This window comes from Schistocerca americana, chromosome 3 (genome assembly GCF_021461395.2).
Source record: "Schistocerca americana isolate TAMUIC-IGC-003095 chromosome 3, iqSchAmer2.1, whole genome shotgun sequence".
Lineage (NCBI taxonomy): Eukaryota > Metazoa > Arthropoda > Insecta > Orthoptera > Acrididae > Schistocerca > Schistocerca americana.
Genome location: NC_060121.1, coordinates 770,412,384 through 770,425,706, shown reverse-complemented (window position 1 = coordinate 770,425,706; position 13,323 = coordinate 770,412,384). Strand labels below are relative to the sequence as shown.

Sequence of the window (13,323 nt, the reverse complement as noted above, 5' to 3'; positions counted from 1 at the left end):
AGATAATCCATCCTATGGACCCGGAATCCACTAAAAAGTTAATCCAATCTTTGTCGCTCGATTCCCAAAACTTTTATTTTCTCATACTAATTGCATGTTTTCTAAGGATCTTCCTAACATATTTGTTTCAAACTTTCAGTAAATGTTACACAGTACCTTCTGCATAATTTAACACAGCCTTTTTCCAAAAAACTGTATATTTTTGAATATATAAATAAAAAATTGCAAAAAAATGTTGTGAATTTTCATTACAATTGAAAAAAAAATCATCTTTAATAACTGAACTAAAATTTTGTAAAATACCTGTGTTAAGTTGTAGCCCATATTCCAATAAATAATCTGTAAAAAGTTCAACTTCCTACCTCAAATACTTTGTGAGGAAAGATGTAATTTATAAGCGTTATTTTAACATTGCAAGTATAGGGCGTTCCAGAGCCCCTTAAACAAATTTCCTTTTAATACAAAGTGCAAACGTCACGTTGCAGACTCCCGCCCCTCGCTCGTAGTCCTGGGCTGCCAAGGATGGCTACCACCGCAAGGGATCACGGTGCTCCCTGCCGCCGTTGGATAAGCAGCTGCAGCAGCAAGTCGTATACTCCTAGCTCACTCATTTGTCACATAGTTTAATTCTTAATTTCTTTGCGTGTTTTTGGTACTTGCATTGTTTAATTCATAAATTTCGGGCGTATTATAGTATTTGAGAGTTGTAGCATCGCGTTTTAGTACCTGAATAGTGTAAATTCGCGTAGTCGTTTGTCTACTGTTTTTGTTTTGAACGGCCAGTGTCGGTTGGTCAGTCAGTGTGCTCCCTGCCGCCGTTGGATAAGCAGCTGAGCAGCAAGTCGTATACTCCTAGCTCACTCGTTTGTTACATAGTTTAATTCTTAATTTCTTTGCGTGTTTTTGGTACTTGCATTGTATAATTCATAAATTTCGGGCGTATTATAGTATTTGAGAGTGTAGCATCGCGTTTTAGTACCTGAATAGTGTAATTCCGCTTAGTCTCCTTCCGCCGCCGAGCAGTGTCAGCAGTGCGCAAGTAGCAGCATTACTGCGTTTACTAGGCAATCTTGTATTTTAATAACCGTTTAAATTTTGTCGATTTGTTTGCGCTCTCTGTAGATTAGTTCAGACGTTCTTTGCAAAACAGTTTTTAGCATGGATAGGGACTGCAACTGCTGTGTTCAGATGCAGGCTGAGTTGGCATCCCTTCGCTCCCAGCTTCAGGCAGTGTTGACTTCGGTCACACAGCTTGAGGCTGTTGCCAATGGGCATCACTGTGGGGGTCCGGATGGGGGTTTGTCGGGGACGGCCAGCTCGTCCCACGCATCCCCTGATCGGACTACGACTGTGGTTGCCCGGGATACTGCCCGCATTGAGGCTGATCCCTCACCTGTGGTAGAGTGGGAGGTCGTTTCAAGGTGTGGCAGGGGGCGAAAGACATTCCGGAGGGCTGAACGGAAAGCCTCTCCAGTTTGTCTGACGAACCGGTTTCAGGCTCTGTCTCAGGCTGATACTGATCTTCGGCCTGACATGGCTGCTTGTCCTGTTCCAGAGGTTGCCCCTCAGTCTGCAAGATCCGGGCAGTTGCAGAGGGTGGGCTTACTGGTAGTTGGGAGCTCCAACGTCAGGCGCGTAATGGGGCCCCTTAGGGAAATGGCAGCAAGAGAGGGGAAGAAAACCAATGTGCACTCCGTGTGCATACCGGGGGGAGTCATTCCAGATGTGGAAAGGGTCCTTCCGGATGCCATGAAGGGTACAGGGTGCACCCATCTGCAGGTGGTCGCTCATGTCGGCACCAATGATGTGTGTCGCTATGGATCGGAGGAAATCCTCTCTGGCTTCCAGCGGCTATCTGATTTGGTGAAGACTGCCAGTCTCGCTAGCGGGATGAAAGCAGAGCTCACCATCTGCAGCATCGTCGACAGGACTGACTGCGGACCTTTGGTACAGAGCCGAGTGGAGGGTCTGAATCAGAGGCTGAGACGGTTCTGCGACCGTGTGGGCTGCAGATTCCTCGACTTGCGCCATAGGGTGGTGGGGTTTCAGGTTCCGCTGGATAGGTCAGGAGTCCACTACACGCAACATGCGGCTACACGGGTAGCAGGGGTTGTGTGGCGTGGGCAGGGCGGTTTTTTAGGTTAGATGGCCTTGGGCAAGTACAGAAAGGGCAACAGCCTCAACGGGTGCGGGGCAAAGTCAGGACATGCGGGGACCAAGCAGCAATTGGTATTGTAATTGTCAACTGTCGAAGCTGCGTTGGTAAAGTGCCGGAACTTCAAGCGCTGATAGATAGCACCGAAGCTGAAATCGTTATAGGTACAGAAAGCTGGCTTAAGCCAGAGATAAATTCTGCCGAAATTTTACAAAGGTACAGACGGTGTTTAGAAAGGATAGACTGCATGCAACCGGTGGTGGAGTGTTCGTCGCTGTTAGTAGTAGTTTATCCTGTAGTGAAGTACAAGTGGATAGTTCCTGTGAATTATTATGGGTGGAGGTTACACTAAACAACCGAAATAGGTTAATAATTGGCTCCTTTTACCGACCTCCCGACTCAGCAGCATTAGTGGCAGAACAACTGAGAGAAAATTTGGAATACATTTCACATAAATTTTCTCAGCATGTTACGGTCTTAGGTGGTGATTTCAATTTACCAGATATAGACTGGGACACTCAGATGTTTAGGACGGGTGGTAGGGACAGAGCATCAAGTGACATTATACTGAGTGCACTATCCGAAAATTACCTTGAGCAATTAAACAGAGAACCGACTCGTGGAGATAACATCTTGGACCTATTGATAACAAACAGACCCAAACTTTTCGACTCTGTATGTACAGAGCAGGGAATCAGTGATCATAAGGCCGTTGTAGCATCCCTGAATATGGAAGTTAATAGGAATATAAAAAAAGGGAGGAAGGTTTATCTGTTTAGCAAGAGTAATAGACGGCAGATTTCAGACTACCTAACATATCAAAACGAAAATTTCTGTTCCGACACTGACAATGTTGAGTGTTTATGGAAAAAGTTCAAGGCAATCGTAAAATGCGTTTTAGACAGGTACGTGCCGAGTAAAACTGTGAGGGACGGGAAAAACCCACCGTGGTACAACAACAAAGTTAGGAGACTACTGCGAAAGCAAAGAGAGCTCCACTCCAAGTTTAAACGCAGCCAAAACCTCTCAGACAAACAGAAGCTAAACGATGTCGAAGTTAGCGTAAGGAGGGCTATGCGTGAAGCGTTCATTGAATTCGAAAGTGAAATTCTATGTACCGACTTGACAGAAAATCCTAGGAAGTTCTGGTCTTACGTTAAATCAGTAAGTGGCTCGAAACAGCATATCCAGACACTACGGGATGATGATGGCATTGAAACAGAGGATGACACGCGTAAAGCTGAAATACTAAACACCTTTTTCCAAAGCTGTTTCACAGAGGAAGACCGCACTGCAGTTCCTTCTCTAAATCCTCGCACAAACGAAAAAATGGCTGACATCGAAATAAGTGTCCAAGGAATAGAAAAGCAACTGGAATCACTCAATAGAGGAAAGTCCACTGGACCTGACGGGATACCAATTCGATTCTACACAGAGTACGCGAAAGAACTTGCCCCCCTTCTAACAGCCGTGTACCGCAAGTCTCTAGAGGAACGGAGGGTTCCAAATGATTGGAAAAGAGCACAGATAGTCCCAGTCTTCAAGAAGGGTCGTCGAGCAGATGCGCAAAACTATAGACCTATATCTCTTACATCGATCTCTTGTAGAATTTTAGAACATGTTTTTTGCTCGCGTATCATGTCGTTTTTGGAAACCCAGAATCTACTATGTAGGAATCAACATGGATTCCGGAAACAGCGATCGTGTGAGACCCAGGTCGCCTTATTTGTTCATGAGACCCAGAAAATATTAGATACAGGCTCCCAGGTAGATGCTATCTTTCTTGACTTCCAGAAGGCGTTCGATACAATTCCGCACTGTCGCCTGATAAACAAAGTAAGAGCCTACGGAATATCAGACCAGCTGTGTGGCTGGATTGAAGAGTTTTTAGCAAACAGAACACAGCATGTTGTTATCAATGGAGAGACGTCTACAGACGTTAAAGTAACCTCTGGCGTGCCACAGGGGAGTGTTATGGGACCATTGCTTTTCACAATATATATAAATGACTTAATAGATAGTGTCGGAAGTTCCATGCGGCTTTTCGCGGATGATGCTGTAGTATACAGAGAAGTTGCAGCATTAGAAAATTGTAGCGAAATGCAGGAAGATGTGCAGCGGAAAGGCACTTGGTGCAGGGAGTGGCAACTGACCCTTAACATAGACAAATGTAATGTATTGCGAATACATAGAAAGAAGGATCCTTTATTGTATGATTATATGATAGCGGAACAAACACTGGTAGCAGTTACTTCTGTAAAATATCTGGGAGTATGCGTGCGGAACGATTTGAAGTGGAATGATCATATAAAATAAATTGTTGGTAAGGCGGGTACCAGATTGAGATTCATTGGGAGAGTCCTTAGAAAATGTAGTCCATCAACAAAGGAGGTGGCTTACAAAGCACTCGTTCGGCCTATACTTGAGTATTGCTCATCAGTGTGGGATCTGTACCAGATCGGGTTGACGGAGGAGATAGAAAAGATCCAAAGAAGAGCGGCGCATTTCGTCACAGGGTTATTTGGTAACTGTGATAGCGTTACGGCAGACTCTGCAAGAGAGGCGCTCTGCATCGCGGTGTAGCTTGCTCGCCAGGTTTCGAGAGGGTGCGTTTCTGGATGAGGTATCGAATATATTGCTTCCCCCTACTTATACCTCCCGAGGAGATCACGAATGTAAAATTAGAGAGATTAGAGCGCGCACGGAGGCTTTCAGACAGTCGTTCTTCCCGCGAACCATACGCGACTGGAACAGGAAAGGGAGGTAATGACAGTGGCACGTAAAGTGCCCTCCGCCACACACCGTTGGGTGGCTTGCGGAGTATCAATGTAGATGTAGTTGTAGGTACCTTGACCGTAGCGACATCTATCGGTGTGCTCGGTAATAGAGGGTCCATCGTTCGATGTAGGCTGCACAGTGCACAAGCTTGTATGTGAACAGTTGATCTGTTTTAGGCCGGTATTACACTATCAAATTTCTTTGTCAAAGATTTGATCAAAGATGTGATCCAATATTCCGTCCAATATATTTGACAAAGATCTTTGACGTAGGCCGGTATTACACTATCAAATTTCTTTGTCCAATATCTTTGTCAAAGATATTTGATGGTGTAATAGGGACTTTGTCAAATGTCGTCCAATATTTGATCAAATCTAGGGCCTCGCTGTAGATTTGATCAAAGAAATCGCCTGTCTTCTGTTCACTGCAATGTGACATGTTACCAGATGGAGCGCTAGCATCGCTGCATTCTGTCGTCTGTAGTGTTTTTATAAACATTGCCGGTAACTACAATTGGTGTGTGCCGACAACTACAAAATTAATAGAGATTTATGAAGCTGATGAGGCGCTTTATAGCGTGAGGCATACTGAATACAAAAATAGATTAAGAAGATTGGAGACCTGACCTGACCTAACCTAACATAACCCTATTATGTAGCAAGGAATCGGAGTGTTACAGTGAGCCTTACTTCTGAAGATGTAGCAGTTCTTAAGTGAATATTGTGGTTTGTGATATGAGGATACACCTCACAGAGCACATACAGAAATGTATGCTCATCCATTCTTAAGTAATTGATGTACAACTTGACGTCTTCCACCGTAAGCCCACCTAACAAGTTTTGTTGAATGCTTTTATCGTGTCGTTGTAAAACCCACGGCTTCACCCAGATTAGATTAGTTTTTCGTTCCATAGATCCGTGCTGAGGACATCCTCGTGGATGTGGGACATGTCAATTTTTTTAAGCTGAAATAACATGTGGCTAAACCAAGGTGAAACAACATACAAATGTGAGGTCGGGCAGCCACCCTTCATTACAGATGTCATGTGTCATAGGCTCGGCAGACTGCTAAAACAGGACAAGGGGTGAACTGTGGCATAACTAACATCACACTTTAATGCTGGGCAGACTACAAGTGTGTACACACACTGTGCACCGAACACTCCTAACGAGGGTCTCTGCAGCTGACGAGCCATGCATGTGCAATGTTAACACCAGTACATCAGCAACTATGACAGAAATGGGCACGTGACCACTGGCACTGGACTTTGGTGCAGTAGCAGAACACTGCATGGTCTGATGAATACCGATACCTTCATCATGCCGATGGGAGGGGACACCTTGACACCTGTACTGCATTTATTTCTCTCTTGGTATGATTCTTCCTCTTAGTTGAGATTAAGGATAACCCTTGAATGCTAGACAAAAATAATTCCTTCTCATGCTGATGAAGAAAGCTCTATGTGTGAGCATTTTTAGCTTGTCAAAAAACCTGTGTATAGAGCATCAAAATAAAATTTTGATCCTTACAATGATTCTGTGTGAATTTAAAATGAAATCAATTTCCAAATTCTGCCTGTTGTTAAGTGGAGTATCTCTAAGATACTTAATTCTGTTACCACTGATATCTAAATGACTTATTGGAAGTTTTTAATACTTCTAAGCAGAGTTAGTTACATATTGGACCCTCCCCCTTGTATATGTGGTACAGATGTAAGCATGAAGCTGTGTTACTAGTCAATTTGTTACCACATCCAGGTTTTCTGCTTTCAGATTCGTTAGCTTCACCAACTCTCAACCAAATTGCCACCTTCCAACTTAACCTAAACCTTGGGCTGTACTAGATCAGTCTGTCACCACAATCAAGATTGCAGGGCACAAGGAGGTTCCAATTCATAACTTTAGCTGTTGAGTTTTCTACGGGACATTAATGTGATTCTCTCTTGGGAAGAAATTGTTCATCATTTTGTCCACAGCAAAGATCCTAAGAAAATGTCTTTTATGTGAACTGTGGAGGCTTCAGTAATGAGAGATCCTCAGTTTAGAAAAGGATATGTAATACTCAATAACCTCTCTGAGTGACTGAGGAAACATGAATTCAAAAATGTATAGCTTAAGAGCTATCAGCCCTTGTTCACTCTTCACTTCTGTGAAACTCATCTCTTCTACAGAACTGCTCATAGTTCTTATGGTATGCGACCTAGAAACCAAGCTTACAAGCCTTTTTTTGTTTAAAATTATCATTCCTGTCATATTCCAAATACTGACCATTCCTCCTGGAACTTCCTTTATAATTGGACATGAACACTATTGAAGGTCTATTGCATTCATATGTCTTGAATGATGTACAGTAAGAAGTCAGTTGAGATTTCCAGCAAAAGAAGTATAGTATTCTGGTATTTCTTGCTTCACAGGTATGAGTGTGATAAGAGCAGTCAAATAAGTCTCATGTCTTCTTGACTTGACTTGGTTGAACCTGGAGGGGGGGGGGGGTTCAAGAGGTCAGCAAATATTGTATCAGTCTTCTTTATTGTATTAGTCTTCTCACCACATGTCAAAGTAAAGAAAAACGAACTTCTTTTACATACATATTTAGAAACCTGCTTCAGAAACCAAAATGGTGCTTTTTCGAGAGGGGGAGGGCATTGTGCATCGTTCCTGCATGCAAACAGCCAAAGAAGCATATTTGAGGGTTGTCACTTGCTTTTATAATTAATTTCCACATTAGTTTTCAGTTTCAACATTGTCACTAAGAATGTTAACATTGTCTTTAAGAAACAGGCAGATTTATTGCAGTTGCTTCAGTTCAGAGTGCTGGATCCAGTTATTTAATCAAGGATATTGTGCACACTGAGGAATGAGTCTGATGGAGGAATTTGGATTTGGGAGGGTAGACCGAATAACTAACCCAAAGGTAATTTAATAAAGTAAATGGACTACTTTCTCAAGTTGCATTTCAAAGTCTTCTTTATTTATTAATGGTGACTAGTTTTGGATTTGTGCCCATTCTTAAACCATCCTTGGAACAGAATTTACAGCAGATGTTACAGTAGTAATACCGGTGCAGCACGAGTATGACAATAATTAATGTTGCAAAAGGATGCAAACGAGGTTACATGCCATGTTCACTAATGATTGAATATAGTTATGAGTGCATGCTTGGAACAACCACAGCAAAAAATTCGGATGGTAATGCAGATACGGTAGTGTAGGCTTACACTAAAGTTACAATAAGCAGAGCGAAGAGTAGTGGTTTTTGACGTCACCAATAGCTACCGAGTGATAGCGCCAGAGGCTGGAATTAGCAGTGTGCACATAAAATATGCAATGAAGAGAAATATGGTGGGTGTAAATATGAATAAATATTACAGATGCTATCATGACTGTGTCCTAAGTCTTTTGTGACATCATAAGGCCTGTGTAAGCACTATGGAGTCATTTGTTTATTTTATTGTTTAGATTATTCGCTGTGTTTGTTCCATGCAAGCATACACAACCGTATTCAGTCACGAAGATGGTATATGATGTTGTTTGTGCCCTGATGGATGCTTGTCATATTCGTGCTGTACTTTCATCAGTACTACAACATTTGCTGTTATTCTGTTCCCATAGTATTGTTTCAGAATGGATGCAAGTCCGAAACTAGTCACCATCAGTAAAGGAGACTTCCCTAATGCATTTATTTTATAAAAGATAAAGTTGTGGTCCTACTTCACCCCTGACATGCTTTAAATCTGTAAATTGTAGACAATTGTTGAGTGATCCAGCCAAGTTGCCTGAATAGACACAGACGTGAATGTTGCTAGAGGCACGTAAGAAGATAGGCCTAATGAATTTGTTGGCTGCCTTTGATAACAATGTACTTGGGACATGGTGATTCGGGCATGACTGATGAAGACAAAATGTGAAAGTCTCAGTAGCAATATAGGAAACAGCAAATGTTTATGATGATGACACATGTTAATTTTGTATACTTCGTAGGAAGCATTACTGATATGTGAGATGGGTTTTTGACCTGAGCAAAAGAACAGGATTTTGATCTACTTGGAACAGACAAATATATTGGAGATAAAATTGGATAAGTATCTGCCTAGTTTAGTAATGAGAACCAATCTGTTTTTAAAATTGACTAAGTACAATACACTTTGTAAACCAAATTGTAATTTTAGGCAAATGCCATTAACATGGCAATTGAGCACTACCAACTTCCAGTTATTACTCTGATTGAAAAAATAAAAAACTTGTAAATGGTCAGCATGTATCGATATTTGAGTCACTTAGTTTCAAAACGTCCTTTATTCAATCGGCTTAAATTTCGGTAATTAGTAAAAAATGTATTTAACAATTTCTATTGCTTGTATAAACTTGAAATTTTTTCTGCATGTTTCTTAGTTATCTATTTTTGTTACTAAAAAAGCATCATAAAAATAACTGATTTCAAAATTTTGTTATAAATAAAAAACTCTTGGATAAGGGACTTTTGGAGCAAAGATATGGAGAAGACATTTTGAAAATTAAAGCTTTGGGCAAGAGACAGTTGAAAAAGAAAATACGGGAAAAATTATAAACAGTACTTGTTTAGTAAATATATAATTTTTGTGGAAACCATGTCTGCAAGTATTTTTTAAACAACTGAAATAATTTCTGGTTAAGTTAGGGAAAAAGACAGAAACATACATTTACCAGAAAATTATTAGAAAATAACATTACATTAAACCTACATACATTTACTTTTTAAATTTAGATTTGTCCTTTTAACTACTGTGAAGTAATTAAAAGCCGTTTTCATTGTCCATGTGTTCACTGACGATTTCATCATCAGATTGTTCTTCAGGTGTATTCTGTACTGGATTGAATATATTATTTTTTGTAGAAGGCCAGTCTTCATTTTGAGATCAGTTTTCCCCAAAGTGAAGAGTCAGAAGCTTGTTGACATCTTTCACTTTCAGCTCTTTTACTGTTGCTCCAGGTAGTCCTAACGGTAGTTCAAAGTTTTGAACTTTAAATCCAGGTTTGAGTACTTTTTTTGCCTGTCCGAGATTGGTGTTATACCAAGGTTCACCTGCAACAAGTGCTTCACAGGTTGGCACATTGCCTAGCATTATAATAAATCTTTTAGCAGTTGACATTTTAAAGTGCCAATTTCCAGGCCTCTTTTGGTAATTTTCACATACCTTCTTTCAGTCAAAAATATTACAGCTCTCAGTCATACTGAAAACAGTTTCACATTCCTTAAAGATGTCAATGTATTTCTCGGGCTTAATAATGTCATAATTTTGAATTTCCTTCTCAGTTCTGTCTAAGACACAATCAGGTGGCATATGTGAATGACCTAGTACAGGGAATACTAAAACAGTGTCTTTAATATTTGGTGGTGCATCATTTACCAACCAGTATTGAAACATAATCATCATTGAACTAAACTGTTCCGGTTTTGTCCTCCACAACCATCCGCAAAAAGCCTTACCGTGGTCACTCCTTCCAAGCAAGTATTTTTTAGCCTATGAAAAATTACTGATGCAATTTCATTTGAACCTTTTTTGAAGTCTTGATTCTGTCCAGTAATGTACCTTGGCAGATAGTAGAGTTAAATAAATAGAACTGTCCACTACAGTAAGATGCCTCGTCAAGGATTTTGGGTAAAACAAAATTCTTTAGGCAGTCGAAGGATAGGGTGATTTCATTTTCAGTTTTAAGTAAATTAAAGAATGCTTCTGTCTTCTTTTTGTGGAGATTAAAATCAATTTCAACCTATTTGTCCCTGCTGTCTAATTTCAGCTGAAACTGGATGTATTTGGAGCACTAGTCCACAGCAGGAGAGCCAAAGCTTAAGTTATAATCTTTTACAAATATTTCATAAAAATTTGAATATGGAACTTGAATATCACTTTCTACTTTGTAACCCTTGTGAAACTTACTTATTGAAAGAAGCCTCGAAAAATACTATCTTGTAATTCTGGTGTTTCTGCAATAATGTTTTTCAAGTGGGCAGAAGCTCTCTATGAATGACTTTGTAGAATGCCTTTTAGTGTCAAACAGCTTTTACTTATGGTCTACAGCTAGATTTCTGGAGTGGAAATGTCTCTTACAAACGTGTTAAGCTCTTTTCTCACTAATATCAAGTATGCCACAAAAGAATTTCCTACATAGGCCTGCCTGAACCAAAGAAGTGTTTCCAGGTTTGCTATGTAGGCTTAGAAAGTGATTCCAGTTTGCAGTGATTTGTTTCCATTTCTCTTCATTAGTTCTCCTCCGTTTAGGTGTTTCACTCACGGTATATTTAAGTATGTAGTTATCCTGCTCAATTTTATTTTTAAAAGAATAAAAGCCTCCATGAAACTTATGAACATCTTGCATTGTAAGCTGATTACACTTAAAAACTTGATCAGAATGAAGGCACTGTGGTAGTGTTGGCAAAGTCTTTGATGTCTAGAGCTTCCGCTTCTCTATTGTCTTTTTCCATTTATCTGGATCCTTTATACCTTTGCTTCCTTTGTGCTTCTGTCATGGAGTTATCTTCGGCCCCTCCGTAACCTGTCATTCAGTAGTCTGAGGTTGTAGTTCCTCCATTGGTTAACCACAAAGTTTACCAACTTTTAGTCCTATAATGCTGCCTGTACAGTACACTTTTAAAACAAGAAACTCACTTTAAATGCCCGCATCTTGTGGTCGTGCGGTAGCGTTCTCGCTTCCCACGCCCGGGTTCCCGGGTTCGATTCCCGGCGGGGTCAGGAATTTTCTCTGCCTCGTGATGGCTGGGTGTTGTGTGATGTCCTTAGGTTAGTTAGGTTTAAGTAGTTCTAAGTTCTAGGGGACTGATGACCATAGATGTTAAGTCCCATAGTGCTCAGAGCCATTTGAACCATTTTCTCACTTTAAATGCAGAACAACACTTAAAAACAGCCTAATTTCTATTATTGGTAAGAATTTTGACAGTAAAAACTAGCAAAAACGCCATGGTGAACACACAAAACAAGTGCCAACTTCACAATAAACAAAAAACATAACCTATCGTCAACAGTAAACAAAACTTAGCTTCAGCTGACAGCCAGTTCCACAACAACATGTTTCAATGGAAAAATACCCTACATAATGATTTTAAATTGCCCTATTTCTTAAAATGGTTGGTAGTTGCACTGTGTGTAAGAGTCACTTTTGGAAGAAAACCGTTGCTTAGAAAAAGGCAAAGGATATAGGTTTTTTCGTTACAAAAATTAACGGAAGGTAAGCCGGCCATATTGGATTGGATAAGGGACATTCTGGAACTAAATAGGCATATTTCAGAATTTTGTTATTAAATTGTAATGGAAGGATGTTTTGAACAAAAACTGTAGTTTAATATGAAGTAAAAAAATTTGATGAATGCCGTAGTAACAATAACTCAATTTCCACAAAAATTTAATAAATGACGTTTTGGAAATGAGCAACTCATTTACATTGGACTGTGTAATGTGAATGTACACTGATCAGCCACAACATTATGACCACCTACCAAATAGCCAGTATGTTCTCCTATGTCACAGATAACAGTGGCGATGGGTCATCACATGGAAGCAATGAGGCCTTGGTAGGTCGCTGGAGGAAGTTGACACCACATCTGCGCACGTGCCCGCCCCCCCCCCCCCCTCATACACACACACACACACACACACACACACACACACACACACACAGTCATCTAACTCCTGTAAATTCCAGATGTGTTCAGTCGGGTGGGTTCTGATCTGGCGAGTTGGGGGGCCAGCCCATCAGTTGGATTCGCCACTTTGTTTCTCGAACCATTCCATCACTCTCCTAGCCTTGTGACATGGCGCATCATCTTGTTGAAAAATTCAACTGTCATCAGGAAACATAATCATCATGAAGAGGTGTATGTAGTCTGCAACCAGTGTATGGTACTCCTTGGCTGTCATGATGCCTTGCCCGAGCTCCACTGGATCCATGGATACCTACGTGAATGTTGTACAGAGCATAATGGAGCTGCAGCAAGCTTGCCTCTGTCCTGCAGTACAGGTGTCAAGGTGTCCCCTCCCATCGGCATGATGAAGGTATCGGTATTCATCAGACCATGCAGTGTTCTGCTACTGCACCAAAGTCCAGTGCCAGTGGTCACGTGCCCATTTCTGTCATAGTTGCTGATGTACTGGTGTTAACATTGCACATGCATGGCTCGTCGGCTGCAGAGACCCTCGTTAGGAGTGTTCGGTGCACAGTGTGTGTACACACTTGTAGTCTGCCCAGCATTAAAGTGTGATGTTAGTTATGCCACAGTTCACCCCTTGTCCTGTTTTAGCAGTCTGCCGAGCCTATGACACATGACATCTGTAATGAAGGGTGGCTGCCCGACCTCACATTTGTATGTTGTTTCACCTTGGTTTAGCCACATGGTGG

General features: G+C 41.0%; 1 protein-coding gene across 1 annotated transcript in view; it reads right to left on the bottom strand.

The window, feature by feature from the left end:
• Positions 1-13,323, bottom strand: part of LOC124606712 (UDP-glycosyltransferase UGT5-like) — a 199,176-nt gene that overhangs the window by 150,632 nt on the left and 35,221 nt on the right. The window lies entirely within an intron of this gene.